Source organism: Mustela nivalis, assembly GCF_964662115.1.
Source record: "Mustela nivalis genome assembly, contig: HAP1_SCAFFOLD_2142, whole genome shotgun sequence".
Classification (NCBI taxonomy): Eukaryota; Metazoa; Chordata; class Mammalia; order Carnivora; family Mustelidae; genus Mustela; species Mustela nivalis.
This window is the reverse complement of record NW_028134522.1, coordinates 1-24308: the sequence shown is the minus strand read 5'-3', so window position 1 is coordinate 24308 and position 24308 is coordinate 1. Positions and strand designations below refer to the sequence as shown.

Genomic DNA, 24308 nt, shown 5'->3' with positions numbered 1-24308 from the left:
TATCATTGGTTCAGTAGTACTTCATGAGCAACTTCGCATACCTTTAACCTGAGTTAAAGAGATTTACAACTTAAATCTTGTCAACATTTGCTAAAATCTTAGAAAGTTTTAAAGCACATGCCTAAATATAATTAGGGATGTTAAACACCTGATAAAACTGAACATAGAAACTCGTTTTTCTGGGCAGGCAAAGAAAAAACCATTTACATTTTCTTAACAGCAGATCAATTGATCTAAGAAAACATTGTCCTTTGAACAGAGAATTTCAGTCTTGTACCAATGTACCTTTAAAACCCATTCATTTCAATCTTAATCCATTCTTGACCATAGCTAAAATTTCTTTTCTGAAGATTTCCCTTCACAAACCTTCTACAACTTTCCTTTGCATTCAGGTTTTGTCCCAAGCCATTTCCTTCCAAACAACCATCTCATTTAGGACAAAATTATCTTTCTTTACCTTCAACAAAATGTATTCCCATTCCTGAAATCTTTCCTACATATCTCCTATTTTCCTACATACAGAGTTTCCTTTTATTTCCATCAGTCTTAGCTACACTAAGCAGAACTTTGTATTCTTAGAAACACCTTTAGTTATTAACCAATTGTGAACTGTTACAACAGAATTCTTCAGGTGGCAAATTTATGAATCAGTTAAGTGGAAAACAAGTTTACCAGCAGATTTAAATACTCTTAGTTTCTTTGCAGTAAAAGTCAAAAGCACAAACCTACATTCAGTACTTAACGACTTAGCATTTTATCCTGTTTGGTTAAGACCTAGATGTCCACAATTTAATTCCATTTGTCATCCAAGCAAAACTTTAAAACTTTCAGGTTACCAAAGACTTTGAAAGCTACTTCAGCAATTACCCATTAGAACTTTGAGACAGACAATTAACCATCAGTTTAGTCATTTCTCTGCTAACAAATTTTAACAAGTAACACAAGCTTATTTGATCTTCAGTAAATTTTGAAGTTTCACATTTACTGCTGATAACTTAAAAGACAGGTCTTAATTAAACCAACAAACTTAACTTAGTTCCAATACTGATTTACGTTCCACCTGGGCCCACTCCACTTTGAATGTTTACCTGAGACATGCGTGGGAAGATCTGGAGTGGGGGTGTTAGGCCCAGGGGGGGCTCTTCTTGCTCCTTGACAGTGAAAAGAGAAGGAGCCGTGGTGCATGATCTAGAGGCCAGTCATGCAGGCTGCACACACGTTGGTACAGAAACATGTAAGGGGGAAACGGAAGAAACAAAGTGCTACCAGGAGGCAGAGAAAAGATTACCAGTTTTAGAGCTCATAAGCCCCAACAGAGGAGCAGAGGCCATGCTTTCCCACCAGCAAGGGGGGAGGGGTTAGGCAGTCCAAGTCAGGCCAGAGAACACAAGGAAACTTCCCCGAAACAAAAAGAGTTTCGGCAGCTGCTTGGGAATATTCCTTATGGTCTCTGTCTCGAGTTAGACCAACCCCAGTTGGCTCCAGTTATAGCCATTAACATGGGAAGTGAGTGAGGGAGAAGCCCCCCACATCTATTAGGAGTAACAGAAAGAAATAAAGCCAGAGTCCCCTTAAACAGAATGTAACCTTCATGACCAGTACAAGGAACATATATCCACATTTAAAGACATAACATGGAGACATGCATGAAGACATACATTGTTGGCCTCCATTCGGAGTCCAAGAAAACACCAAGGACAATAAGCAAGACACACAAAACAATTAACAAGAAGGCGCTGCGCGATTTCGGTACAAAACCGAAAATACAAATTCAACCGGCCTAGGGGAACCACGAGGTCTCCCTTTGGCGGACAGAACCAGCCCAGGGGAACCACGAGGTCTCCCTGTGGCGGACAGAACCAGCCCAGGGGAACCAAAAGGCTCCTCTGCGGCGGACAGAACCAGCCCAGGGGAACCAAAAGGCTCCTCTGCGGCGGACAGAACCAGCCCAGGGGAACCAAAAGGCTCCTCTGCGGCGGACAGAACCAGCCCAGGGGAACCAAAAGGCTCCTCTGCGGCGGACAGATCCCTGGGGCGTCCCCCAGGGTGGCAGGGGAGAAGTCCGAGTTCGTCAACTCCTTCTCAAGCTGCCTACAGAATACAGAGCAACAACGCACGCTGTTGTACAGTCCTATTCTGCTACCCGCAGAACAGGCAGAACAGAGGCCTCACAAGACGAGAGACAAACAAGAGCACGAGACAGGAGACAAAAACACATAGTTATTAAAATTTAAATGCTGGCCAGCTTACCTCCCAGTGGGAGTCTGTTGGATCCTTGGGCAGGAGTCCGATGATCTCGGTGGGACCTCCAAATGAAAGACCCGCGGATCCCCTTACCCAAGAATCCAACACTGCCACTGGATGCAATCAGCAAGAGGTTCTTTATTGTTACGCAGGCGCCTGCGGGTGGTCAGCGCGCGCCTACGGGTGGTCAGCAGCTCCTGCTAGCTGAGCACACCGGGCTGGGGTGGTGCCGGGTTTTTATAGACAGGTGCAAACAAGTTTTGGGTGGGGCGCAACTGGTTGGTGGACAGTTTGAACTTTTGAAAAAGGCATTCGTGGAGTTTGCTGATTGGCTTTGGGGACCCGCTCGCGCGGAAGAGAGAGGCGGGAAGGGGGAACAAGCTGATTGGTTCTGAGGGCCCGTGTGCGGGAGGAGAGAGGCAGGGAGGGGGAATAAGAAGGGGGAAGGTAGGAATGCCATCATGGCGTCTTCTATTATTTCTATAAGCCAAGCAGTTACAGAAGGGCAAAAGAGCAATTAATCACGCAATTAATAACCTAATCTACGCCTAAAAGCCAGCGGTTCACAGAAAAGCAAACAAGCGGTTAGTTGTCCTATCTATCTTCCAGGGGAGGGGTCTTTCCAGGGCAGGGGTCTTTCAAGACCTGATGAGATTGGGCTTTGGGAAAGTAGGGAAAAAAGGGAGGATGGAGAAACAAATAAGAGGGTGCAATTTCAGCTCTAAGCTTTGAGCTTACCCTCTGAAGTGCTGGGTCTTGGACTCTTAACCAACTGAGCCACCCAGGCGTCCCTGGGACTTGGACTCTTTAGGCTGCCTTTGGTTTGTCCTCTTAGGCTCTGCCAGCAGAGGGCGCAAGAGGGAGCTGCATGGCTGGAGGAGGCTGAAGGGGCTTAGGTTTCTGAGGCTGCTTGGTTTCTGAGGACTTTCTGTTTCCTTGAAGTTCTTCAAGCATTGCCCTACCAAAACTCCTTCATCTTGGCAGTAGCAGTTCCTTTATGGCATTGCAGCTGAATGGCGTTGTAAGGACCCATATTCAGCCAGAGCGACCCCACCCTGGTTGAAATGCCATTTTGTTGTAGAACTTAAATTGTCTCCCTACCGCCAGGGGAACTTACTTAAAAGCAAGTCCGGGAAACCAGCCCCAGGTAACAAAGTCCAAATACAAGGGTGGGTCAGGCCGGGTGGAGGTATTCAATCAGTGGGGGCGCATACTGTCTCCTTGCTGTTGGGCTGGCAGAAAGAAAGGGCTACTTAAGATGGCGAAAGTCCCCGCCACAAAACATGAGCTCAGACAGGAGAACAAAGACCCAAGCAGGAATCTGAAAACCCTCCCGCCCGGGGCTCCCGTGGACCAATGGGACCCTGACAAGGGGGAATTTGAGACCCCCGCCCCAGGTTCCAGTGGACTAATGGGACCCTGACAAGCAGGTGAAATATCCAAATAAGGGAAACTTGCCAAAAGACCCCTGAACTCCCCTTGAGGCCCTTAAAAGCCCCCTTCTCCCTGCCCTGGGCGCGACTTCCGCCACTCTGCTTTCCAGAGTCGTGGAACCTCGCCCGAGGGTGCCCACGTCCTCCCGGCACAACTTTCCTGGCTCCCCTTCTCCTGAGCCCTGAACCTTTGCCGGAGAGTGCTTTTAATAAATCTTGCCTTGCACCCACTTTGCCTGGTGTTGTGTTTATCTCTCCAGAAAAACTTTATACTAGCTACCAAGGAGTATGGGCCCCGCACTTTGAGCACCTTTTGGGTGCCAATTCTGTACTAGGTGATAGGCTGGTTCAAATGTCTACTAGGGTAAATTGTAATTCAAATGGTTACCTAGCATCACTCTGGAGTTTCCTGTGTGTGTTACAATCTCATTGGCCACCTGTGTGTGGCCAGGCCCAATCACATGGCCTTTGCTCTATAAAAATTAGTCTGGGAAGCAGGGAGGGGTCGTCCTCTCTGTAGGGGCGGCCCCGACCAGTCTGTTTGATGGTCGGTCTGATTCTTGATGCTTGGCATAAAATAAAGCTTTGCTTGACCTTCACTTTGTATCAGTCTCGCTCCTTTAATCACGGAGCCATTATTGGGGTACCAAATTATGGGGGTCCCAGCAGGGTCTTCAGTTTTTCCTTCACTTACCAAACCAGCTTCATTGTGTGATCCCTTCCCTTCACCCCCATTGCCTTATGTTTCCTCAGCTCTGGGGGAAGAAGCTGCTTTCTACTGTTGCTACTTTTGTAATGTGTTAGAATTCTATTTTTTCTCTACTTAAAAAATCGATAGGGGCACCTGGGTGGCTCAGATGGTTGAATGTCTGACTCTTGGTTTTGGCTGAGGTGGTGATCTTGGGGCCTGGGATCAAGTCCCATGTTGGACTCTGTGCTCAGTGGGGAGTCTCCTTGAGATTTTCTCTCTCTCCTTTCTACGTTTCCCCCTTCTTGCTCTCTTTCTCCCTCTTTGTCCTCGAAATAAATCAATAAATCTTTTTAAAATATATATAATTAGTTAACAATTATTTATGTAACTTTTTCTCAGTTCAAATAACTCCTTTCTGACTGGATCCGGACTCACAGAGAGAGGAAGAGTTGGCTCGTGTTGTGTGGCCCCAAATGCACAACTCCCCTTGATTATTTACATATAAGTTTAATTTAGTCAAAAACCTAAAATTAAAAACTTTTTCAGTTACATTAGTTACATTTTAAGAGCCCAGTAGTTAAACTATGCTTAGTGATCGCTCTATGGAACTGAAAGACCCGCGGATCCCCTTACCCAAGAATTCAACACTGCCACAGGATGCAAACAGCAAGAGGTTCTTTATTGTAGTGTAGCGCGGGCGCCTGCGGGTGGTCAGCAGCTCCTGCTAGCTGAGCACACCAGGCTGAGGTGGTGCAAGATTTTTATAGACAGGTATAAACAAGTTTTGGGTGGAGCAGAGCTGATTGGTTGACAATTTGAACTTTTTGAAAAAGGCATACTTGGTGTTAGCGGATTGGCTTTGGGAGACCCACGCGCGTGAAGAAAAAGGCGGGAAGGGGAAACAAAGAGGGGAAGTTAGACCTTGTTACTCAGCAGAAAAACATCTTGTCTACGTGACTATGTGGCCCCCTGCCTACGTGACCAACATGACTATATGACCCTCTGCCTATGTGGTCAGGCATTAGGCATACCTTATGAGGAAAGCTATTTGCAGGGAGGGCCATATCCTGCTATGAAGCAGTTATTATGAAACTACCAACTATTATTGTGTTCTAAAGGCCAAGCAGTTACAGAAAAGCAAGAGAGCGGTTAATTAGTTAATATCTGGGGGAAGGGTCTTTCATTCCCCCCTTTTTCTTTATCATGGATAGAATCTTATATCCATTCGTCCTGTTCTTGCATGTCCTGCCCTTGCATTGAGCTAGCCCGGGACCCTGTTTGTTTAAGAAGTTGGTATTGCTGTGTCAGTACCATGGTCTGAATTACTGACAAGCGGTCTTTCATGAACTGGACGAGTTTACTTAGAATGCAAGGGCCAAATGATAAAATCAGTAATAGAATAATAAGGGGCCCCATGAGGGTGGACAATAAAGTTGTGAACCAAGGTGACCGATTAAACCAACCTTCAAACCAGCCCTGTTTGGATTCAAATTCCTTTTTTCTTTGGGCTAATCTTTCTCTGAGTTTATCCATTGTTTCTCTAACTACTCCCGTGTGATCAGCATAAAAACAGCATTCTTCTTTGAGAGCTACACATAATCCCCCCCTCCTTCAAGAACAATAGGTCCAGTCCTCTCCTGTTCTGTAAGACCACCTCGGAGAGGGAGGTTAAGGACTTTTCCAGGGCAGTGATGGACTTTTCTATAGCTTCTAGATCGGGCGGTCATGGCAACTTGTAAATGTATAAGTTGGGTGTTTTGAATTAGGGCAGAAGTTCCTGTTCCAATCCCTGCCGCTATTCCCCCGATTCCTAATAATAGGGCTATTGTCAGAGTTATAGGTTCCCTGCGATATCGGAGTCTCTCTTTTCCTTCGTAGAAGTCGAGGATGGTTTCTGAACTGTGGTAGGTTATTCTGGGCCAGAGTTGGACTAAAACACAGTAATCTGCAGTGGCATTCATAAGTTGGGCAGCGATACAAGGAGTTAAACCAGTGTTACAAGCCCAATATGTTCCAGTGGGTGCCTCTAAATAGTAGTTACCGGGAGTAATGGCAAGAGTCATGTTACATAGTACCTGATGTGAGGTGGGCACTGTACCCAAGCATAGTCCTCGGCCAGATACTTCAGGGAGGGTGAGCTTGTGCCCAGGGGAGGAAATACAAGTAGTCGGGGGGTGAATGTGGTTAGTAAAACTGGCGGTGGTAGCTATGCCTTCATAATAAGGGGGGTTGGAAATTAGACAGAGCCAGCAATCTTCAGTACGGGCGGGATTGGAATAATTAAGGGCTTTGTATGCCCCTACTATCAGGTTGTAGAGCCGGTCTCCAGTCCCAGAGGAAGGCAGACTTAGGATCGTGGATACAAGGGGGGAGGAAGTAGAGGAGCCACTGGGGTATGGGGAATGAGCACAGATATCTGGCGCAAAGAATGTGACAGCAGGGGGTGGAGCGCCATAGAGAATTTCAAAGGGAGTTAGGCCATGCGGGCCTGGGGTGTTCCTGGCCCGATAGAGTGCTAAAGGCAGGAGCAATACCCAATCTTTAGAGCCAGTTTCAAGCAGTAATTTAGTTAAAGTCTCCTTAATGGTTCTATTCATTCTTTCTACCTGTCCTGAACTCTGGGGTCTATAAGCACAATGTAGTCTCCAATCAATCCCCAGAAGCTTGGCCACCGACTGACTTACCTGGGAGACAAAGGCTGGCCCGTTGTCAGACCCCAGTACCTCGGGCATTCCATACCTTGGGAAAATTTCTTCCAGCAATTTCTTGGCAACTATGTTGGCGGTTTCCTTTTTGGTAGGGAAGGCTTCTACCCATCCTGAAAAGGTATCTAAAAAAACTAAGAGATATTTATATCCATACATGCCAGGTTTAATCTCAGTAAAGTCAACTTCCCAATGTGTGCCAGGTCGATGACCACGTACCCGGACACCTGGTCCAATAACAGTTTTTCCAGGATTGACTTGAGCACAGGCTCTGCAATTAGCGGCTGCTTGATGAAGAAGAAAGTTTCTTTTGGGGATAAAGTCTTTTAGATCTGCCCTATTCATTAGGGTCTTCATTTTACTTGCACTTAAATGTGTCAGCTGGTGAAGGTGATTTATTAATTCTTTTGCCATTTTTATGGGCATTATGGCTTTTCCTTGGTATTCCCATCGGTTCAGGGCTGAGTTGTAATCGGCCCCTAACTTCTGTATGAAGTCCAAGTCGGCCTCCTCATAATTCCAAATGGGTGTCCCATCTATCTCTTCTGTCCCAGTGAGTATAGTGACAGTTAATAGCTGGGGCCCCAAAGCTGCCTGTTTGGCTGTTGCATCAGCCAGGCGGTTTCCTCTCGCCTCGGGGGTATCCCCTTTTTGGTGGCCAGGGCAGTGTATTATGCTCAGCTTCTTGGGGAGAAATAAGGCCTTTAATAGGGCCAATATTTCAGTCTTATTTTTAATCTCTTTGCCGTCTGAGGTTAGCAGTCCCCTCCGCCGATAGATCTCTCCGTGAACATGGGCAGTGGCAAAAGCATATCTGCTGTCTGTATAGACATTAAGATTCTTACCTTCTGCCAGTTGGAGGGCCCGGGTTAGGGCAATTAATTCTGCTCGCTGCGCCGAGGTGCCTTCTGGCAGCGCGCTTGCCCATATAATTTGAGAGTCGGTCGTGATGGCCGCTCCTGCCCGTCGTTTTCCATCCTGCAGGTAGCTACTGCCATCAGTATACCAGGTCAGATCTGCATCCTTCATGGGCTGATCAGTTAGGTCGGGCCGTGTCCCATGCGTTTCAGCAAGGATCTGGTGACAGTCATGCAATGGTGCCTCTCCAGGAGTGGGCAATAAGGTTGCGGGGTTAAGAGTCACTACAGGTCCGAACTGGATCCTGTCTGTGTCCAGGAGGAGGGACTGATAATGAGTCAGGCGGGCATTAGACAGCCAGCGGTCCGGTGGTTGGCGGATTAAAGATTCCACTGTATGTGGAGCCAGGATGGTTAGGGGCTGTCCTAAAGTCAGTTTGGTTGCGTCTTTGATGAGGACCGCGATTGCTGCTATCATTTTTAGACATGGTGGCCAGCCCGCCACCACCGGGTCTAACTTCTTGGAGAGGTAGGCAATAGGGCGTCTCCAAGGCCCGAGTCTTTGAGTTAGGACCCCCTTAGCAAATCCTTGTTTTTCATCAATAAAGAGGTCGAAGGGTTTTGTTATGTCTGGCAGGCCTAATGCTGGAGATTTAAGGAGTGCTCGTTTGATATGGTCAAACGCCTGCTGCTGTTGTTCAGTCCAAACAAAAGGAGTATCTTGTTTAGTTAAGGGGTACAGAGGAGCCGCTATTTCTGCAAACCCCGGGATCCATAGTCTACAAAAGCCCGCCGTTCCTAGGAATTCCCGCAGTTGCCTGTGGTTTTGAGGTGCGGGGATGCCAGATATAGTCTCTTTCCTTGCAGCCGTCAGCCATCGTTGGCCATTATATAACTCATAGCCCAGGTAGGTGACTTTAGTCTGACAAATTTGGGCTTTCTTTGCGGATGCCCTATATCCCAATTGGCCTAGGGTCAGTAGGAGATCCCCAGTACCTGTTTGGCAGTCCTCTTTATTGGTGGCTGCTAATAGGATGTCATCGACATATTGGAGCAGGATCAGAGAGGGATGTCTTACCCGGAAGTCGGCTAGGTCCTGGTGAAGAGCCTCGTCGAACAGCGTTGGGCTATTCTTAAACCCCTGTGGTAGCTGTGTCCAGGTTAACTGACCTGATATTCCCAAATCTGGATCCCTCCATTCAAAGGTGAAGAGGGGCTGACTCTGAGGACTCAGTCTCAAACAGAAAAAAGCATCTTTGAGATCTAGGACTGTATACCAGGAGTGGGTTGGAGGCAGGGTGCTAAGTAGGTTGTAAGGGTTGGGCACCATAGGGTGGATGTCCTCTACCCTCTTATTGATCTCTGAGGTCCTGAACTGGTCGGTAATCATTGGTACCAGGTTTCTTGACAGGTAACAGAGGAGTGTTCCAGGGAGACCGGCATGGGGCCAAAATGCCCTGGTCTAGTAACCGCCGTATGTGCAGTTTGATGCCCTGGTAGGCCTCATTGGACATGGGATACTGCTTAACATTGACAGGAATGGCGGTTGCCTTTAATTGTATGTGAATGGGGGGCTGCTGAATAGCTAGTCCCATTCCTCCTGTTTCCGCCCAGGCATTCGGGTAAGACGTAAGCCAGGATTCTATGTCTCTCTGAGGTTGAGGGGGCTCCTCATGTAGTCTATATTCTTCTTCTAACTGTAGGGTAAGGATGTGTAGAGGAGTCCCGTTGGGGCCGGTCACAGTGACCCCTTGTGGCTCAAAATGGATTTGGGCCTTGAGCTTGGTTAATAAATCTCTCCTCAGGAGTGGGTAGGGGCAGTCAGGCACATGAAGGAACGAATAAGAACCTTTACCTGAAGCCAGATGTACTTTTCTTTCTGTAGTCCATCTATATTGCTTTCCTCCTGTTGCTCCTTGAACCCATGCTATTCGGTCACTTAATGGTCCAGGGCTCTTGGTTAGAACAGAGTGTTGAGCCCCTGTATCTACTAGGAAGGTGACTGGTTGCCCCCCAATGGTTAGGGTTACCCGGGGTTCATGGGGGGCTCCTGACCCTGACGCCCCTAATCTTCATCTAAAGCCATAAGTCTTGTAACTTCCTTAGCATTTCCCTAAGGCGTTGAGGGTTCTTCGGGCAGTTCTTGGCCCAATGTCCTCTCTCTTTGCAATAGGCACATTGGTCCCGGTCTATCCGAGGCCTCCTTATGTCTCCCTCCCTGTCTGGCTTCCCTACCTCTAAGCCCTGGCTGCCTTGCACTACGGCGGCCAAGATTTTACTAAGTTCCTTGTTTCGTTTACGTTCTCGCTTCTCCTCCCTTTCTTCAGCTTCCTTCTTTAGTTTTTCCTCTCTTTCCTCCTGCAACCTCCTAAGTCGTTCCTCCTTTTCTTCCTGAGTTTCTCTTTTATTAAAAATCTTTTCTGCCTCCTTTAATAAATCTTGTAAAGAGAAATCTTGTAGATTTTCCAAACGCTGTAGTTTATTTCTGATATCTGGTGCTGACTGCCAAATGAATGCCATTGAAACATTTCCTCTCTGTTCATTACTATCTGGGTCGAAAGGCGTATACCTGCGATAAGCCTCCTTAAGCCTTTCTAGAAAAGCAGTTGGAGACTCTTCTGTCCCCTGAGTCACCTGTCTTACCTGAGCCAAATTGGTGGGGCGGCGCCCCGCATTATGGAGACCTGCTATGAGTAACTGGCGGTAAAAATGTAGGTGGGCCCTACCTTCAGCCGTATTGAAATCCCAGCCGGGGCGGGTCAAAGGGAAGGCAGCATCTATCACATTAGGGAGTTGTGTGGGCCTTCCGTCGTCTCCTAAGACGTTCTTTCTGGCCTCCAAGAAAACCTTTTGTCTCTCCTCGGTGGTGAGGAGAGCCTGCAAGAGCTGTTGGCAATCGTCCCAGGTAGGCTGATGTGTGACTAGAATGGATTCAATTAAGGCGGTTAGGGCTACGGGGTCCTGTGAAAAGGAAGGGTTATGGGACTTCCAATTGTATAAGTCGGAGGCTGAGAAGGGCCAATATTGGAGGTTCCCTGGCTCTCTTCCTTGGCGCAGGGGAAAGAGCTTGGAAGTTCCCTCCTGTGTTAGTTCCCGGCGACCTCTAAGTCTTCCCGCGATTGGGGATGGCAAGGGGTCGTCTCCTTCAGGGGGGTGATCTGGCTCCCCTGTGGAATTTAGTGCCTGTACAGGAGGAGGATGATAAGGGGGAGGTTCTTCGGTTAGGAGGTCTATTAAGGGGGAGTCTTCAGGAGGAAGGACCTTCTGTGGTTTGGGACGCCTCGGAGAGGAGGGATCGTTATTAGAGGAAGGAGAAGTTTTGGGAGGGTCAGTAGGGATTATAGGATATAGGTTAGAAGAAGAAGAAGGTTTGGGAGGGTCGGTAGGAATTAGGATAGGGTGTGGAGCAGGGGGAGCGGAGGGTGCTGGGGGAGGAGTAGTGTCTAGAAGGGGTTTAGGCTTTGGGTGAGTGAAGGGAGAGACCCAAGGAGGAGGATCCTCAACCAGGCTTTCCCAGACTACGATATAAGGTACTTGGTCTGGATGGCCTTGGGGTCCCTGATTGAAGATTTGCTCCTTGACCTGCAAAATAACATTTATGTTAAAGGTCCCCTCTTTGGGCCACCCAACATTGAGGGTGGGCCACTCTGAAGTGCAGAGAGTCTGCCATTTTTTTCTTTTAACTTCCACTGACAGGTTGTTGGCTCAAATTTGGATATCTCTCCAGTAACCTAAGGTGAGACTTAAGGGGGTGGTAAGTGTTTGCCCCATTTTAGAGTCAAAGAAAACACCAAGGACAATAAGACACACAAAACAATTAACAAGAAGGACGCTGCGCGATTTCGGTACAAGACCGAAAGTACAAATTCACCAGGCCCAGGGGGACCACGAGGTCTCCCTGTGGCGGATAAAACCGGCCCAGGGGGACCAAGAGGTTCCCCTGTGACGGACAAACAAATGTATCCCTCGGATACTTGTGGGGCCCTGAAAAAGCGGGCCCCTCTAATCCCTGGGGCGTCCCCCAGGGTGGCAGGGGAGAAGTCCGAGTTCGTCAACTCCTTCTCAAGCTGCCCAAAATACGAAGCAACAACGCGCTGTTGTACAATCCTATACAGGCGTATAGGCAGGACAGAAGAAAACACGAGACAGGAGACAAGAACACAGTTATTATGCTGGCCAGCTTACCTCCCGGTGGGAGTCGGTTGGATCCTTGGGCAGGAGTCCGATGATCTCGGTGGGACCTCCAAATGAAAGACCCGCGGATCCCCTTACCCAAGAATTCAACACTGCCACAGGATGCAAACAGCAAGAGGTTCTTTATTGTAGTGTAGCGCGGGCGCCTGCGGGTGGTCAGCAGCTCCTGCTAGCTGAGCACACCAGGCTGAGGTGGTGCAAGATTTTTATAGACAGGTATAAACAAGTTTTGGGTGGAGCGGAGCTGATTGGTTGACAATTTGAACTTTTTTGAAAAAGGCATACTTGGTGTTAGCGGATTGGCTTTGGGAGACCCACGCGCGTGAAGAAAAAGGCGGGAAGGGGAAACAAAGAGGGGAAGTTAGACCTTGTTACTCAGCAGAAAAACATCTTGTCTACGTGACTATGTGGCCCCCTGCCTACGTGACCAACATGACTATATGACCCTCTGCCTATGTGGTCAGGCATTAGGCCATACCTTATGAGGAAAGCTATTTGCAGGGAGGGCCATATCCTGCTATGAAGCAGTTATTATGAAACTACCAACTATTATTGTGTTCTAAAGGCCAAGCAGTTACAGAAAAGCAAGAGAGCGGTTAATTAGTTAATATCTGGGGGAAGGGTCTTTCAGAACAGTGTGGATATAGAACATTTCTGTCACCACAGAAAGTTCTATTGGACAGTGCTGGGCTAAAGAAATGGGAGGTCTTTCAAGTGGGGAGGAAACATGAGGGGAAGACCTTTATTAGTGCCAGGAAATGAGGTGGAAGAGACTCTGCATGAGTTCTTCTCAAAAATGTTTGAAAAATATAGACAGATTATCTGATCATAATGCAATTAATCTAAAAATCAATACAAGGTAAAAAACCTTCATATATTTATGAATGACTGATACGATAATGAAATTATAATGAAACACTATTGGGGTTAATGTAGAGCATGAAATCAGCCATAATACCTGGCTTGCTAAAATATAACACAGAAACGCTGGGGCAGGATGGTTTTGAAGAATGGACCAGGCCTTTGGAATGCCGAGGCCTGCATGACCACTCTGCCTTTGGAATACTGAGGGAAGTCACCTTTCCCAAAACTTTCTTTGCCCAAACAGCCACCCTGTGATCTATGAGATGTATGCATTGTCCCTGAGGCTACGTTTAGCATATCCTATCTGTCTGGTAAACAGGTCCTCCTAGTTTCAGGAAGACTCTTTGTCACACATCATTTGCTTGAGAAACAGTGATAAGGATGTGTGATTTTCCTGAAGGACCAATAAAAATGGGAGCAAAGAAGAGCAAAACGTTTTTGTCTCTGAGCGCAGGCCCCATGCCTGCCCCCATGCCTTCTCCTCTCTTTCACAGCAAAGTCTGGTGTAATCTTTCATCCATCTGTACAGGAATTGCTGGCCATTCCTGGAAAAATATTCTGTATTTAAATTGGAGATTGTAAGTAAAGTAGTATTTGCAGGGACATTTAGAAACTTAACTGAATATTTAGGAAAGAAGAAAACAGCAGGATTAATAAGTTAAACATCCATCTCCCAAGAATGAGAAACAGAGCTACAGTTGTAATAGTAGATACTAGAAATTAAAACAAAACAAAACAACAGAATCATGAAAAATGCTCAACATCCTTCATCATCAGGGGAATGCAAATCAAAACTATAATGAGACGTCACCTTCCTCTTGTCAGAATGGCTAAAATTAAAACCACAAGAAACAATGAGGGTTGATGAGGATGTGAATAAATAGGAAGCCTTGTGCACTGTTGGTGGGAATGCGACCTGGGGCAGCCACTGTGGGAAACAGCATGTGGAAATGCCTAAAATGTTAAAAGTAGAACTCTCCTATGACCCAGTAATTCCACTACTGGGTATTTACTCCCCAAATACAAAAACATTAATTCAAAGGGATACATGCACCCCTATGTTTATAGCAACACTATTTGTAATAGCGAAATTATGGAAGTTGCCCATGTGTCCATCAACTGATGAATAGATAAAGAAGATGTGGTATATATACCAAATGAGATATTACTCAGTCATTAAAAAAATGAAATCTGTCCATTTAATATAACAGATGGAGCTAGAGAGTGTAAATGTTAAGTGAAATAAATCGGTTAGAGGAAGACAAATACCATATGACTTCATTTATATGTGAAACTTAAAAAGAAAATAAATGAGCAAAGGGAAAAGAAACGAGAGAGGCAGACCAAGAAAGAGACTCCTAACTGTAGAGAACAAGCTCATGATAACCAGAAGGGAGGTGGATGGGGTGATGGGGATTAAGGAGGGCACTTGTGATCAGCACTGGCTATTGTATGGAAGTTTGAATCACTATATGGTATACCTGAAATGAATATCACACTCTTTGTTAACTATACTAGAATTTTAAATGAAAACTTAATTAAGGGGTACCTGAGTGGCTCAGTGGGTTAAAGCCTCTGCTTTCGGCTCAGGTCATGATCCCAGGGTCCTGGGATCGAGCCCCGCATCAGACTCTGTGCTCGGCAAGGAGCCTGCTTCCTTTCCTCTCTCTGCCTGCCTCTGCCTACTTGTGATCTCTCTTTGTCAAATAAATTAAATCTTAAAAAAAAACTTAATTAAAAAAAATTCTAAAACTAAGTATATTAGAACAGAAATTAATTCGATAGCAAAAATAATAGAGAAGGCTAACAAAAACAATTGTTAGTTTTTATGAAATGATCAGTAGATTGTAAATCCCTGGGAAGATTGATCAGGGAGAAGGTAGAGAAGACACAAATAATAAATGTCAGTAATAAAGAAGGGGATATTACTATAGATCTGGAAGATACTAGAAAGATAGTAAGAGGATATTTTGAACAACCCAAGGCCAGTAAACTTGAAAACTTAGATGAAATAGACCTATTCCTAGGGGGAAAAAAAAGAAGAAGATATTAAAACCCACTCTAGAGGGGCACCTGGGTGGCTCAGTGGATTAAGCCACTGCTTTCAGCTCGGGTCATGATCCCAGGGTCCCTGGATAGAGCCCTGCATCAGGCTCTCTGCTCAGCGGGGGGCCTGCTTCAACCTCTCTCTCTGCCTCTCTGCCTGCTTGTGATCTCTGCCTGTCAAATAAATAAATAAAATCTTTAAGAAAAAACTCACTCTAGAAAAGTAGATAATAAGAATGGTTCTTTAACTCTTAAACAACTGATCCATGATTAAATACTTTCCTTCCTTCAAAGACAAATCTGGGCTCATCTTTCCTTATTCAATTCTGTTAAACATTAAAAAAATCTTAGTGGCGATCATTTACAAATCTTTTCAAAAAATAGTGGGGGAAGGGCAAATCCCAATCTCATTTCATGGAAGTCTCTAAACTTTACTACCAAACCATACAGAAGGAGAAAAGTTGGAAAATCTCATATGTGAACAAATGTCCAGAGGCCCTAAACAAAATAACCACTAATCAAATCAGGCAGTATGTCACGCAGCTGTTTTATTTTTTTTTTTAAATATTCTAGTATATGTGCTGCCGAAGCGAGCACTTTTTTTAATATTCTAGGACTATAACATTGATTGAAATTTTGAAGACACATCCATGTAATTCAATTAAAAGATTGAAAGACAAAAGTATTATAAATATATGTAAAATAATTTGAGAAAATTTATGATTAAAAAGATTTTTTTAGTATTATGGTGCCTGGGTGGCTCAGTTGGTTGAGTGTCGGATTCTTGATTTCCACTCGGGTCATGATCTCAGGGTTGTGGGATTGAACCCTGCATTAGGCTCTACCCTGAATGTGAAGCCTGCTTGGGGCTTTTTCTTTTCTTCTTCATTTGCCTCTTCCCCAGTTTGCATGCATGCAAAGTTTTCTAATCTGATAAAGGGTATTTACCCAAAACTTTAGAGTTAAATTTTACTTAAAAGTAAAACAGGGAGAATTTTGAGTTGTAGAAGACAATGAAAAGAAGTAACAGCTATGAAGTTTACATGAGAACAAATAAAATTATAATTATCCACAAATGATATTATTAGGTAGAAAAACCCAATGACAAATTATGGGAATTAATTTGAAAACTTAGCAAAGTTGTTATAATTTAGCTCAATCAATTTTATTTTATACCACAGGAATAAAACAAATGAAAGGTAAAAAATTAATAATACAGCCATTATAATAATATAAAAATATGAAGTACCTAGGAATTAATCTATCAGCTGTGCAAAACCTCTATACACATTATTGAGAAACATTAGGAAAAGATCTAAATAAATGGAAAGATACATTACATTCAGTATTTCTTTTTGTGTGTGTGTTTAATCTTCTTTTATTTAAATTCAATTAATTAACGTATAGTACATAATTAGTTTCAGATGTAGAGTTGTTGTTCATCAATTGCATATAACACCCAGTGTTCATTACATCTATGCCTTCCTTAATGCCCATCACCCAGTTACTCCCTTTTCCCACCTGTTCAGTATTTCAATTCTCCCTAAATTGATTTAGAGTCAGTGTCATCCCCCCCAAAAATTCCATCCCTTTTTTATGTGCTTGCATTTATGTGTGTGTAACCTGGTAGGATAATTCTAAAATGTGAAAATGGAAAAACAAAACAAAACAAAACAAAACAGAGATAATTAAGATGATATTGAAGATGAATAAGGTTGGTGATGATGAAGATGAGTAAGATAATATTGAGGATGAATGAGGATTGACTTTAGCAGTTATTAAGATTAGATAACAAAGCTTGAGTAATTCAAAGAATGGATGGTGAAAAATGTTATCCTCTGAGCTGATCTTGAAATGTTCTATCACCTACTATTCCTGTTTTGTTAGAAATATTCAAAACAATTTTCAAGTCCAATCTATTCAGTCTTCATTATAATGCAATGTTGAATCCAGGGGACATGAATATGGAAGAGAAGGCTGTGTTCACATAGCCCTCTTTGGTTTCTACATTTCCTCATGAACAGGGAATATGGTGGTGAGCTTCTAACTAGTTTTGACATTTTGGAAATGTCTAGGACAATGATAGAGGTATTGAAAAAGTGGATATGGATAAATACTACTAAAATAAATATTAAATTCTGAAATTAAAATATATTTTGAACAATATGGATTGATGAGCTCGATTATCACTTTAGAATGAAATGCCCCAATGGATTAATTAAAATATATCTTTTGAGCTCTTTTGAAAAAGCAAAGTGCTTGTTGTTAGTGATTCTGAGTTTACTTAGAATAAGGTCCTTCAAATTTCCCAAATTCCTTTGCTGAATAAAGCTTGTAAGTTGATTGATGAAAAAAGTGTTACAGATATTCTAGCCTGTTCTGTTTCTGTGCAATGGCTATTTGAGGTTATGCCGGCTAAGCATTGTTGATGTGTTCAGGAAACATGGGGTTAACATGGACTTAGAAAATTTAGCAAATGTATTCAATGACAGAATAGAGATTTAGAGCTAGCTTGAAATAAAGGACTAAGTTCAAGAAGCTGAAGTGTGATAGGGATTAATGGAAACTATTACAGTGAATTTACAAATCAACTAACCAAACATAGAATGGACGAGATGTGTCCTAACATTAATTCATAAAAGAAAAAAGGACCAGAGTTTGTTTTTTGTTTTTTCTTTCTTTCTTTCTTTCTTTCTTTCTTTCTTTCTTTCTTTCTTTTTTTGTCAAATATGAGCTCATGACAAGTCAATGATGTAATATGTCTGCTTAGACCCTAATTCAATCTTGGGCTTCATAAATGGATAGGTAGGCCACAGTGACAAGAAGGTGATAGACAATAATAACAGCCCATGGCAGATCTCACCTCATTCATCTCACTTTACTGAGATGACACACTTGGCAGGTGATTCTGATAAATGGAAAACATTTAAAGCACACAAAGCCAACTCCCCAGTGAGCAGGAATCCAAATGCAGGGCTTGGTCCCAGGACCCTGAGATCCCACCTGAGCTGAAGGCAGCCACTTGAACAGACTGAGCCACCGAGGGACCTCTTCATGTGTCTTAGGTCATCTTCACACTTGTAGAGCAAGTGTTCCAATTTTAAAGATAAGCAGATTAGACTTAGAGAGTTTAGAGAGTCTAAGGCGCTACTTGATGGTCAATGTGAACATTAACTAAGCTCCTCTACCCCAAGTTTAGTGTTTGTTTTCCACTACCTACACCAACTGAAGTAATTGATAGCATGAAGTAATTAATAGCCTCATTTCAACATCTCAATAAATCTCTTATTTCTTCAGTAAATATCTACAAGATTTCTAGTATTTCTGAGATCTCTGTGTTATATCGTTTGACTGATCTCAAATAAATTTTGTTCTTCTGTATGTTGTTTAATATGTTGTTTTTCTCTGGCTTCATTCTTCAGATTTGCTGGGGAATGACTACTCCTTTTAATTTCCATGGAAATAGAACTGGCTTATGCATGTACACAGGCACTTGCTAGATAGGAAACTGGGACTGAATTGAATCTCTCAATCAAGGTGGGGTCAGTTGAAACTTTACAATGCCCATCATCCAATCGATGATCCTGTTCTTTTAACCTAGGTAACATGTTAACATATTGGACATCCCATTGATTTAGACTATAAATTCCCCCTGAGTAATCTTTGATGGTTTTCTGGGTGGAGACTTGCTGTATAGAGACTGTATAAAGTCTTTGGATAGATGAAGTCCTCGTTTTGGTGCTCTCATCAACAGGATGTTCAGCCTTTGTTTGTATGTTCCAGAATGCCAATGAATTTTTCTTCTTTTTAAACTTATATCTGATGACTTTGATTCATTCACTTCCTGATTCTAATACCTTGTACATTCTCTTAGAATATCTTTCTATACAAATTTCACTCATTTTACCCAGTTGTTATACCTTTCATGTTTCCTCCATCACTCCTAATACTCACTAGGACGTCCCCGTCTAGGTTTGTAGAACAGTTGTTCAATTTTAGGTGTTCAATACTACCAAATTTTGTTTCTGCCTTGGTGGGCTGATTAGGTATCTTGTTGAAGCAGCACATCATTATATGTGTATGTGGGTATTAATGCAATCTAACAAATTTAATGTTTTTATTAGAGTATAGAGACCATTGATATTTCATGAAATGACTGAGCCCCTCAATGTTTGTCTGTTGTCTTGAAATTTGTTTGCTTCATCCCTTTTTAGACCCTTTTTAAAAATATATTTTTTTCATTATGTTTTTTAAATGCTGAAAAATGCTGTCAGCCTCCAAATCTCTGGTCACTTAAAGTACATACCAAATGAGAAAAAGGAATGTAGATTTACAAAGAAGAACCATATAGCTTTTATAGGTCCTTCTTTTAAACACTAGAGAATTTACTTTCCCAAAAAGAAACAAATTCAGAAGAAAAGAGTAGGATGAAAGTCACTTTTATCAGCCTCTAAACAGATACTCAATACCAAAAAAACTGTAAACTCCAAAAAGATGCCAACTGTTTTTTAAAAAGATGGCAGACGACTTTAGGTAACAATGACTTTCATGAAGATTGAGGAGGTAGAGGTGGTCGAATTGTTCAGGAGGCACCATGTGAATAACCTTGTAATGAAAGGAAGGAAGACTGAGATTCTTACCAAAAATGTTTTACTAGCCAATAAATAAATAAATAAATAAATAAATAAATAAATGTGTGTGTGTGTGTGTGTGTATGCATATAAACTATCCCAGTCCTAAACCCCAGCACCTGGGAATGTGACCTTATTTGGAAATAGAGTCCCTGGAGATGGAACTAGCTAGGATAAGGTCATATCTGAGTGGGCTGGGCCCCTAATTCAGGAGGACTTGTGTCCTTCTAAGAAGGGAAACTTGGGATACACAGATATGTGCTGAGGGAGGTGGCCATGTGAAAAAGTCCAAAGCCAGGGCAATCCTGCAAGCTGGGAGAGCAGCCTGGAACAGATCCTTCCTTAATACTTACAAAAGGAGCATGGCCTACAAACGTTGTAGCCTCTAGAACTGTGACACTGTCCAGTGTTGTTTCAGCCACTAGCCTTGTGGTATCTTGTTATAGCAGCCCTAGAAAACTAATACAAGCCTTGTTGGAGGAAAAGAAACCAACCATAAGCCCATGGGGAATTGGAAAAGAAAACAAATCTATCTATCTATCTATCTATCTATCTATCATCTAACTCTTGAAAACATTGAAAAGGAACGCACATTTGTGAACCCTGTGAAAAAGAAAACAAGCAAGCAAACAAACAAACAAACAAAACTGAGCCCCAGGATTCACTCGGCTTTTCACCTGGAGTTCTGGATGGTGGGGGTATGGAGGAGATTCCAAGGAAAATATGGGAGTCTCCCTGGTGTGAGGAAAGAGAGATCAGAATTCAGGAAGGCTAGAGTGATGAAAAGGCCATGGGTTCCAGAGAAAAGGAAGTCAAGTAGAAAACAAGCTCTTGAAAATACACACTGGAGTCCTCTTGAGTCCTTGCTCCATAGGAAGCAGTGTGTGTCTTAAGAAAATGGCCCAGGTTCTAACAAAGAGTCAAGGTAACTGAACCAGATGGTTGCCAAGACTCATAAAAGGCGAGAGGTCATTGGAGTTCCAACAAGCCATAGGGAAGTGTTCTTTTGGATAAGTCAGAATATTCAGGGAGACCTGGTAAGGAGCATGAGTTAGGAGCAGGACAAAATGATCCCTCAAAGAAAGCTTCCTCTACAGATTCCCTGAACAAGTGGGAGAACAATTTTAGAAAGGGTCAGAATTACCTACTAATCTCTCACTGCCCATGTGACAGCAGCCAATAATAGAAGACACAGAGCAGCCTACAAAGAACTCAGTTCGTTGAAAGGAAGGCAGTTCAAAAGGGAAGAAGGAACAGACGAGAAAAAGAAAACACGACTAGTGAAGTAGTAGACTTCCACTTCAACATTTCAACAATGACCTTCAGAATGAACTACTAATATTCTATGTCAAGAAAAGACCTAAATATGTCAGTGAAATATAAAATACACATAGAAGGATGCAGAGGATAGTATAGATTTTGTGAAAAGAAAATGGTACAGCCTTGTTTTTCTTGGCCTTCACACCTGGAGCTGGTTTCTGGGACTTGTTTTTAAGTCACCTGGGGGAGGGGAGCAGGGACAGTAAAATAGGTCCTTACAACCATTACTTCAGATGTTGGAGATCGCGATTCAGCCTCTGCAGATTGGTCCTGCCATGTCCTAGGTCCTAAACCTAAAACTAGCTTGTGTTTTCAGACTTCCATCCTCACACTTCTGCCCCACAAGACCTCCAGATTGGAAATTCTGGAGGCACAACACAGCATTCTGCATGTCGACCAGAAGGAAAAAGTAGCCTATGGGGCTGCACAAACACACAAATGAGGATCAACGTGCACAGACTTCGACGGAACTGCAATTTCATAGGCCGCCCTGTGCACTGATGCTCTCTCTGACACAGCCTGAGTCCAGACCACCTGTCAGCCACCCAGTTAGCTGAACGCATATCCAGCAGATCCGAACTGCCAGGGCCCTCGGCTGTCATCTCTATGGAACCTAGGTTTTCAGACATCTGTTCCCAGATCTTATCTAAAATCCCTGCACCTGGGGGAACCTGATGCTCAGAACAGAACTCCTCCTTTCCCATTTCAAGAAAGCTTGCTGTTGGGATGCTGATGAAGGTCAAAGTGAAATACTCAAGAGTAGAATAATCCTGAATGGCCCATGAGGCCACACCCATGCTTGAGGGTCACCTTGGGCACAAACATGCATTGTGACCCTCAACAAGAACCCATTTTCCAATAAGGCCTCTCAGAGGCTTGTCCAATCGCTCGCGTATCGGGCTGGCCATGACCCTAGGCCCCAGTCTTAACTAAAGGTGGGGTTTTCTGGTCGTCCGTACCTGGGGCTCTGCTCTGGAATCCCTCTTTTGGAGGGACCCCTGAGATAGAAAACAGGACTCCTCTCTTCCCACAGAATGACCCCAAATGATTGGGAGCTGGGCGAAATCCGCAGAAAGAATCGTTCATGGCCCATGAAGCCACCCCTACATTCCACGGCCATCCTTGACACAAAACCCAGAGACAAAAGCCTGAGCTATGGCCTCTCACTTTCCCTTATTTCCTATCCAGAGGCACTCCCCTCAGTCTGTAGATCCAGCCTGCCTTGCCCTCGGCCCAATACCTAAGCTGAGTATGTGTTTTTACATTTCTGTCCCCACAGCCCTGATCCACACAGCCTTGAGGCTGGGGCCTCTGGAGCAACAACACAGGACTGTGCCTTCCCTCTCAAAGGAAACTTGGCCCATTCCATTGGCCACAACCCTACAGATTAGGAGAAACCTACAGTTCCCCCGAGGCCACCCCAGTTGCTTAGTCCACCCTGGACAAAAAGGTGTTTTCTCACACAACCTGAGCAACTACCTCCACTCAAACACGCAGACAGATGTCCCACAAACAGAAGATTGAATCAGACATGCCCCTAGGCCCTAATCTAAATGCTAGCTTAGATTTGCAGGCATCTCTCCTCAGAGGACTGGTCTCCAATACTAGCATATGGGGTTTCCTGAGGCACAAAACAGAGCACCTCTTGTCTCCACATGGGAAGCTTGCTATGGGGAGCTGTGTAAAACCCTCTGGGTAGGAGAATCCTGCAGGGCCCCTGAGCCACCGCCACATTCCAGGGTCTCCATGGACACAAACCCACATTATGACCCAACCTCATGAGAGTCCATTTCAACTCAGCCCCCTGGGTAGCTCTGTCCATAGTGAGCATATCGAATCTCCCTTGTCCTTAGGAGCCAATGGAAATGTGAGCCAATGAAAATACAGGTATCCATCCTTAGAGCCCTGTTTTCAAGTCTTTCTGTATAGTGCATCCTTGAGCCATCCAAGAGGACTCGCCTGTCACACTGAAGGAAACGTTGCAGTTTGGAGCAGCTCATATCCCCCAGAGTGGGCAAACCTCCATGGCCTCATGAGGCCCCCTGTTCATTAAGGTGCCATCTTGGACACAAACTCCAGCCTGAGCCAACGTCTTATCCTTCCCCTTACTTCAGAGGCCTGGGATCTCAATTCAGACTCTGCCGAGTGGGCCTGTCATGCCCTCGACCCGAAACATACCCCTAGCTTGTGTTTTCTGGAATTCCGTCCTCATACTCCTGGCCCAAAAGGCCTCCAGATTGGGAATTCTGGAGCCACAACTCAGCACTCTGCCTGCGCACCAGGAAAAAAAAAAGTGCACTATGGGCCTGCCCAGAAACCCCAAAAGAGGATCAACCTGCTCGGCCCATGAACGCATCCCAATTTTCTAGGCTGTCCTTGCACTAAGGCTCTATCTGACACAGGCTGAGCCCAGACCTTCCATCACACGCCCAGATTGCTGGCAGCATATGCTGCAAATCGAACACGCCAGGCCCTCAGCCATCATCTCTTCCCAACCTAGGGTTTTAGCCATCTGTCCCTACACCTTCTCTCAAATCCCTGCATATGGGGGAACCTGATGCACTAAACAGAACTTTTCCTTCTCCATGGCAAGAAAGCTTGCTTTCCGGTCGCTGTACCTGAAACTCTGATCTGGAATCCCTTTTTTGGAGGGACTCCTGAGAAAACAGAACTTTTGCCTTCCTACACAATGACCCCAAAAGTTTGGGAGCCGGGCCAAATCCCAAGAGAGGGAGAATTGTCCATTTCCCTTGAGGCTACTACCTCTACATTCCTCGGCCATCCTTGACACAAAATCCAGAAACAAAATCCTGAGCGACCGCCACACACTCGCCCTTATGTCATATCCAGTGGAGTTCCCCTCTGTAATTTGGGCCTGCCATAACCGCGGTCCAAAACCTAACTCGAGATTGTGTCTGAGCGCTCGTCCGTAGGGCCCTTTGGCTGAGGCTTCTTTAAGTAGGTTTGGAAATCACGTCTGTCTACCTAGAACAGGGTTCTTGTGGACGGCGCAGGCCGCACGCACCAGCCTCCCAGGTGAGATGGCTGCACTGCTCCCTTTTGCCTCACACATGCTTCCGAAGGCATCTGTGTTCTCTGGCAGGAGCGAGTTTGTGGAGGTACCTTTCCTCAACAGCATTGTTGGAGGGGCTACTCTCCCAGCAGATCTGTTTCTCGCTCCCAGGAAAGGGCCTGGCATGTTCCTCGAGCCTCCACACACCCTGTGGAGAGTGCTGCCATCTTCTGCCTGGGTGGATGCGGTTTTGGGGTGACCGGCACTCACGGCAGTTTGGGCCCTGGGCCTCATCGGCACCGGGCATGGG

General features: G+C 44.6%; 1 long non-coding RNA gene across 1 annotated transcript; it reads right to left on the bottom strand.

The window, feature by feature from the left end:
* Positions 1 to 2362: 2362 nt before the first annotated feature.
* LOC309858291 lies at positions 2363 to 5346 on the bottom strand. Its single transcript, XR_014308127.1, has 2 exons — positions 5190 to 5346; positions 2363 to 2540 (listed from the first exon to the last, which is right to left on the bottom strand). It is a non-coding gene; the product is annotated as an uncharacterized lncRNA (long non-coding RNA).
* Between the last annotated feature and the right edge of the window lie 18962 nt (positions 5347 to 24308).